The 7,904-nt window shown below is 39.1% G+C and overlaps 1 long non-coding RNA gene across 1 annotated transcript in view; it reads left to right on the top strand.

Moving 5' to 3' along the window:
- Positions 1-6,754: 6,754 nt before the first annotated feature.
- Positions 6,755-7,904, top strand: part of LOC134565776 (uncharacterized) — a 72,851-nt gene continuing 71,701 nt past the window's right edge. The window contains exons 1-2 of the long non-coding RNA XR_010083971.1: positions 6,755-6,825; positions 7,392-7,448. This is a non-coding gene — a long non-coding RNA (uncharacterized LOC134565776). The remainder of the gene's footprint in view (positions 6,826-7,391; positions 7,449-7,904) is intronic.

Genomic DNA, 7,904 nt, shown 5'->3' on the forward strand with positions numbered 1-7,904 from the left:
TGCTAGTAAGAAGGTTAGGAGAGGAATGGACCAGCAAGTGCTAGGGGACAGTCCTTAGAAAGTGTGGAGCAAACTCCTCATAAGACGCATTTATGCCAAGCTCAGGGTGCTGCCTGTATAGTATTCCCTTAGTTGGCCAGCTTGCGTGATTGGCAGGCAGCCTGACATGCCTTCATGCCAGGCTGGCCTTCCAATTCTTTAGGCAGACACGCCCCCTTTTTGGGCATGTACGCCTCATTCAGCATTTCTGATTACATGATTTGCGTCAGTGGCCCACCCTTTTACCCCGCCCATTGACTTTCTGCTTCACTACTGTTAGGGTTATGGATTTACTTGAAAGATTAAAGCATAAATTAGAGAGAGATTAGCATAGAGTCTTTGTTTTCTCATAGCTGCATCCTATGAGTTTCCCTTCAGCAACACTTCCGCCAGATACATGACGATTGGTAGGTATGACTGTTTTAGTGGATTTTTTTTGTCGATAAGATTCTGTAATAAAGCCCATCATAATTGTCAGCACCAGGCCCACTGTGCTCTTAATCTGGCCCTGCTTATGTGTACCACCATTATCTCTTTTCATGTAACCAACCAACACATAGTTAAACTATGCATAATGGGCTGCACTTGGCAGGGAGGCACACAGTAGAGGCCCAAGTAGCTCAGCTGAGTCCAGTCTAGCTAACTCCTCGACAATTAACACGCAGTAATGGCAAGCCTGTTGCACCTGTTCCACTCATGTTTTACCATTACCTTTCCTCATCCCAAACATAAAATTGTGCAAACAGCACTATGTACCCCACTGTTACATCTGTTCTACAACGCAACATTGATATAATCTACTGTACATAGTATAAAGCTACCGTTACTAGCCTACCAACCAGCCACCCTTACCACTATGCCCGGGGGGCATGCATGTCACACTATATACAAGCCACACGTTTATAACCTAAAGCACGACTAGCTTTGTTAATGGCTTAATTACCCTAGCATGTTATATTATACAAACAACGTTTATTAGCGTGTTATTTTCACGATTAAACAAAAATGTGCTGATCAAACTGCCACACTTTGAAATGTCTTGAAAATGCTCAAATCACATTATAAGCATAAGTATACTTATTCATGTTACTCAACGTTAAATGCATACCTAACCTAGCATGTCATAGTATTCTAAATACAAAAATGTGCAAGATATCTCCAAGCCATGTTTCTGTTACATCAAATGAAAATAGAGCTTGTGAAAGCTATTGTGGCTGTGCAAGCACTGTTGTAATTCTTATGCACAACAGGGGAATAAATGGGCTTTTAGTGATTCGCTGTTCTAATTATCCACATAGTATACGCCACTCTTGTTACACCCATTTCTACGTCTTTCTCCCAACATATTTTGACTTTTTCACTTTAGGTTTGTGTATACATGTCTGCATAATATTTCTGTATCTGCCTGACAAATGATGTAAATAAAATAAATTAGGTCCAGGCACTCAGGATTGCTGCAGGAAGGCATGTTTATTGGAACAAAAAGTGCAGCGTTTTGGCCTGCACAGAGGCCTTTATCAAGCTTGAATGTGTAGGCTGAAACGTTGCACTTTTTGTTTCAATAAACCTGCCTTTCTGCAGCAATCCCGAGTGCCTGCACCTAATTTATTTTATCTACTAAACTGCCAACCCTGGCCCTGATAAGCACCTGGATTCCTAAGTGTTAGCATGCTATCCTCCATTTGTGAATTACTACATTTATTTGACAAATTATGTAAAGCACAAACACCGAAATAAAGATTGTCAAACAAAATGGTTAGTCAATAAAAAAGGTAAATGAATGTGATTCTGAAGCACATTTATCTGAGGATTTTTTTCTTGCGCAAGCAACCCGTTGAGTTCAGCTGTGAGAATTTTGACTGCCATTAAACCCAGTTTAAATTTACTAACAAAACTGGACAAATCAGTTGATAATGTTGGGTTTTGCCGATAATGTTAAATCAAGGCATTGGTGATCCCATATCATCCTATGGCTTTCAATATCACCTGTATTCTTCTCCTTGCCTGATCTTTCTCCTGATATGCTGGATCTTGTCACAGACTATCCTCTGTCTCTGAATGGATAAATATATGATTCCTAAAACTCAACCTCTCCTAGACCAACCTTCTCGTCTTTCTTTCATCTAAGGCTGCATCTGTCCCTGTTTCCCTCCAGGTCAACAGATCTATCATAACCTCTACCTCTACGTTGTCTCGGTGTGCCCTTTGACTCTGACATTTTCTTCTCCCCTTACATAAAATCTATCAACAAATCCGCACCTTAAAGAGATTTCTTGAATTTGCCACTTTCTCACTAAGGATTGGACCAAAATGTTTATCCATGCTCTCATTGTCTCCTACCTTAATTATTGTAACCCTCTGCTTATCTGCATGAAAAGTGCCCAGGCTGCCTCTCTATAGTCCATAATGAGTGCCTTTGACAGATTCATATACCTTATTTCTCATTTCTCACATTCACCCCACAGTCAGGCTCTACACCGGCTTCCTACAAAGGCATACCAAGGTTACTTGCCCCCCCTCAAGTTGTCACATACAGTCACTCACAGTTATATAGTCACATACATTTCACTCACAATTGCATACACACAACCACCCAAAGCCACATTCAGTCACACAGTCATTAAATCTCCTTTAAATCTCCTTCTGCTACGTACCAGTATGAGCACTGGGTAGGAATAGAGAGAGATGGAATCCCTGTGGTTCCTGTTGTCTTGTGGTGGGCATATTCCACTGCCTGTATCGGAGAAGAAGCTCCCTCCCTGTGAGACCTAAGTAAAGAATAATGAAATAAGCTATCCGGGTCCAGTGTGGCCATGCTACAGAGAGTGACAGGCATGATGGAAGTGCTCTGTGCACCTCCCTCCCAGCTGTCACCTAAGCTGGAATACCCCCACTGTCCCCACTAGCATGCTACTGGTTTCCTGTTTTATTTAAGATTTGGTTCAAACATAGTGTGCTGACCTACAAAGCTTTCATAAATGTACCCCTGCTTATATCTTCTACCTCATTAGCATATATGTCCAGCCTGGCTTCTTCTCTCTTTAAACAACCTGTTACTTGCACGCTCTCAAACGCACATCCCAGACTCTTATCTGTGTAGGATTCCCTCCCATGACAAATTTGACTCTCCCCATTTCTGCAGTCCTTAGAAAAAATCCTCAAAGGACATCTTCAAACCCATAAAACACTTCAGCTTGGTGAAATGCTTTATGAGTGAGGAGAACCCCATTAAGACACTTATTATATAAAAGTGCAAATTTCATTGAGAAATCTGCACTTTTCCCATTAAATAATGAAACACCCTCTGATTGTCCATCACATAGCCAGGGAGGTTTGTCTCCTAATTTCAGTAGCTCCACTAAGCTACAGAAGTGGGTGGCGCACTCTTCTCAATAGGAAGCCTTTGATAGGTTATTATTATTATAGATTACACTGAAAGTCTTTTAGAAACATAGAATGTGACGGCAGATCAGAACCATGCGGCCCATCTAATCTGTCCAAGAAAAAGGAGAGGGCTTGCACAGGCTACACTTCATAAGAATTGCTGCTTTTGCATCGTCTTTTAAGACATACCTCCAATGAGTACATACATGAAAAATGCATGCATGTAATTATTTGGGGTATATCTACTAAACCGTGATTTTGTAATTAGCATTGTGTAGAGCTCATTTAATTAGACACTTCTTTAAAGAAACCTATCAACTTGCCCATTAATTCCTCATCTTCATAACCTTCCTCTGTTATCATCCATCCTATGATCTATGATACAGATCATTTTATTCCCTCACTACCCTCTATGTATTTGTATCTGTCCCCCAACCTTTTAGATTGTAAACATGTTTGGACAGGGCCCCCTTTGTCAAACATATTGTGTTAGATATAACAAGATAGACAATTTGATTATACAGCGCTGCAGCATATGTTTGCGCTATATAATTAACTGTAATTATAATTGTAATTATGAGCTGACCATGCAAGGCTTAGCTCAGGAGAGCAAACAGAAACACGTAAGCAGGATCTTCTGGCTCTCTTGAAGCTCGCGTGGAAGCTGGAATCAGGAATTTGTGCCCTCTGTATTTAAATGGTTAGACTACTTACAAAGGAAGGAGGTTGTCAAGGCTGTAGTGGTTATAGTTATCACCTGCAAATCAGGTTGCTGATCTGAAAGCTCCTGTGTTAGCATACTTACCTACAATAGTCCAACACATTCAGTTAATGAAAGACAAGGCAATAGCCTCCTGTTCCTACACATGGCTTCAAATTCTCTGCTTTGTAATCCTCTAAACATAGCTCGTTTGTTTTCCGAGTTTTATTTAATGAGAAAATGTATGAGCTTTATTAGCTCATTATTGCATCATACGTTTGTGCAATCCGTTGTGTCCTTGTAGCTGATTAACTAAATGCACGTACTCATATAACATTTAAAAATTCTGATGACATAACATATTCCTCTAGTTCCAGGTATTTGTGTTTTAATACACATTCTAACTTGTCATCACTTTTTCTAAAACAAAATTTAGTATTGAGAACATCATCTCTTCGTGTGCATTCTCAAACTAAGCTCAAATAATATTCATTTACGTTTATGACCCGTTCACAATTTTAGAACAATGGCCTTGATTAAATCCTTTTTGATAAGCCTTTAAATGATCACAATCTGTTAGAAAAACTTTTCAAAAGATTTATCTCACAAAATCATCATTACATGAACACTAATGCTTTAGTATCCATATTCCTATGTAAAACAGGTGTTTACCCCGTCAAAATAAAAATTAATGATTTTACTCACCTTTTTTCAGGTGTTACCTCTGTCTGTGATCACAGAGGAGGCACGGCCTTTCAGTTTCTTAAAAAGTTTTACATTGCACGGTTACAAGGAGAGAGCACCCAGATTGCTTAAAGGGGCACTATAGTCACCAGAACTACTACAGCTTATAGAATTTGTTCTGGTGAGTAGAATCATTCCCTTCAGGATTTTTGCTGTAAACACGGTCTTTTCAGAGAAAATGCAGTGTTTACATTACAGCCTAGTGATAACTTCACTGGCCACTCCTCAGATGGCTGTTAGAGATCCTTCCTGGGTCATGGCTGCCTAAAATGCATCCAAACATTCAGTGTCTCCTCCCTCTGCATGCAGACACTGAACTTTCCTCATAGAGATTCATTGATTCAATTCAGCTCTATGAGGAGATGCTGATTGGCCAGGGCTGTGTTTGAATTGTGCTGGCTCTGCCCATGATCTGCCTCTTTATCAGTCTCAGACAATCCTATGGGGAAGCATTGTGATTGGATCAGACCACCACTTCTAATGATGTCAGCTGACTGCTTGTTTTTTTCTGAGGCAAACAGCATGCAGAGTTACAGCTTATGGCTTGAATACAAGATTTTGCTATATTTATGGAGGCATGAGGGTCCCAGGGGGGGCTAGATGGTGCTGTTAACACTATAGGGTCAGGAATACATGTTTGTGTTCCTGACCCTATATTGATCCTTTAATTGAGTTAAAGTGGCCTGGATGACTTTAGTGGTCCTTTAAAGTCTGTGGGAATTTTTGTAGGTAAAAGGTTTTTTCTAACGAAACATTAAATCGACGCCAATATGTGATAAACGTATAGCTGGAACAGATAACTGTTCACACAGATATGTTAAAAATTTTAAATTATTAACATAAATATAAATCTTGTTTCCAAACCAGGGAGGAAGAGATGTGAGTAATGCTAAGGGAGCCTAAGTAGTGGAAAAGGCAAGTAGAAACCTTTACTTTATATTTTTTATGGAAAACTTGGTAGTGGAAGACTAGGGACAAGAGCCTTACAGCATTAGTAATACATTTTTGGTCTGGGTACAATGTCACTTCAGAGAAACTGGCAATGTGTACATTGCAGCACTAAGGTGCTTCCTGCATTCAAACCGATCTTTGGTCCGGTATCTGACTCTGGACGTCCTCATGGACATCCAGCATCAGATTTCCCCTAGGTCTAGTTCCCCTAGGTCTAATGTGCGCGCTGGGTGCATTAGCGCCTGCTCGTCTTGGGATAAAGGAGGGGGCGGGGCGTCGACCCAGCACCGAGGGACATTGGCGCTGGGATAAGGTAAGGAAATAAAGGGTTTTTAACCCTTTATTCACTGGGAGGAGGGGAGAGGCAGAGTAAACTATAGTGCCAGGAATACAGCTTTATATCTATAGTATCTATAGTATCCCTTTAATACAGATATGCAAAGACACGCATTTTGTAATAAGCAACCCACAAGCAACTTACACATTATTTTATTTCGAGCTAGTAACAACATAAAATGGAAATGACTTATGTTGACGTAAATAAAGGCATTTTCACTTACAGCAGAGGAAATAGTTCTAATAAGAACAATAAAGGTGTTGAACTATCTGCCTATAGAGGTTGTCTTCTCAAATTCTGTACATATTTTTTTTTTAAAAAGGCCTGGATGCTTTTTTTTGTAATTATATGGTATTTTTGGAGTCAGTTATTCAGAATATTCAAATATACAATTGATTCCAGGCACCAATACAACTTTAATGCATATGATGGATTATAACCTCATTAACATGCAGCATTTTGTTGCGTACTCAAATCTTATGTTTTTGCACAAGAAAAATTATGTTATGCATAATCTTATACCCTATAAGCCTGCCTCCTTAGACACACCCCCTCATGCCAGAAAGACTTCCTTATGAAAAGTATGCATACAGTCTCAGCCCAAACAGCATCCAGTGAGCGACCTTTAATTCACAGCCTGGCTGCAGACAGTCAGAGAAACTACAAACAGGTAGGGATAACCTTACCAAATGCTTCCCTGTGTGTCCGTTCCTTCTAATTCAGCCTGTCTTGTTGTTCAATCATTCAGTGCTGTCAGTGCTTGCGCTGTGTCAATGCCTTTGATAAGAAAGTATTTTTGTGGAGTGAGAGGGTGTAGCTAAAGAGGCAGGCTTATGGTGCAAAACTATGAAGATTTGAGGATGCAAAAAATGCTGCATATTTATCAGGCCAAACCCTATCAAATGCAACAAAGTGGTACTGGTGCCAGTAGTGTCCCTTTAATATGCACGGGAACAGGTTGTGGATCTAAGGACAATTCTGACTGCCATTATTGAATCAAGAAACTTTTTTTTACTTTTTGTGGCACATTGCTTCAAAATATGTATTTATCTTTTGCCTTATTTTTGGATTTTGGAACAGCATAAAAATATGGATTGGCAGAATGTACTTGATTGTCATTTTCATTTTCATTTTCCAACCTTGGTTACTATGTATTAACATAGGTATAATATTCATAGTTGTGCATGATTTCATGTATCCTTTTTTCTCTAATTTCTGCAATGTGTTTTCCTGCAGAGTCCTGTACCAGACAATCTCTTTGTGAATTATCTGTCACAGATCCATAGAGTGAAGGTGAGTAAAAATGGGTTTATGATGCTATGTGCATGTTTCTGTGTGTATACATACGGGATTATTTACTAAAGTGAGAATTCATGGTGAATTAAAAGTGAATTTCCAATTTTAAGTCAAAATAGTCAAAATTAACATTTCTAAGTCAGCTGTGATTTCAGTTTGGCTACTTTAGCCCTAAATTTGAAATTCACTTTGAATTCTCACTTTAGTAGATAACCCTTGTAGTGTTTGTTTAACCCCTTAGTGACCAGACTGTTTTTCAATTTTCTTACCGTTAAGGACCAGAGCTCTTTTTACATTTCTGCAGTGTTTGTATTTAGCTGTAATTTTCCTCTTACTCATTTACTGTACCCACACATATTATATACCGTTTTTTTCGCCATTAAATGGTCTTTCTAAAGATACAATAATTTTCATCATATCATATAAATTACTATAAAAAATTTATAAGATATG

Source organism: Pelobates fuscus, chromosome 6, assembly GCF_036172605.1.
Source record: "Pelobates fuscus isolate aPelFus1 chromosome 6, aPelFus1.pri, whole genome shotgun sequence".
In the NCBI taxonomy this organism is placed as follows: domain Eukaryota; kingdom Metazoa; phylum Chordata; class Amphibia; order Anura; family Pelobatidae; genus Pelobates; species Pelobates fuscus.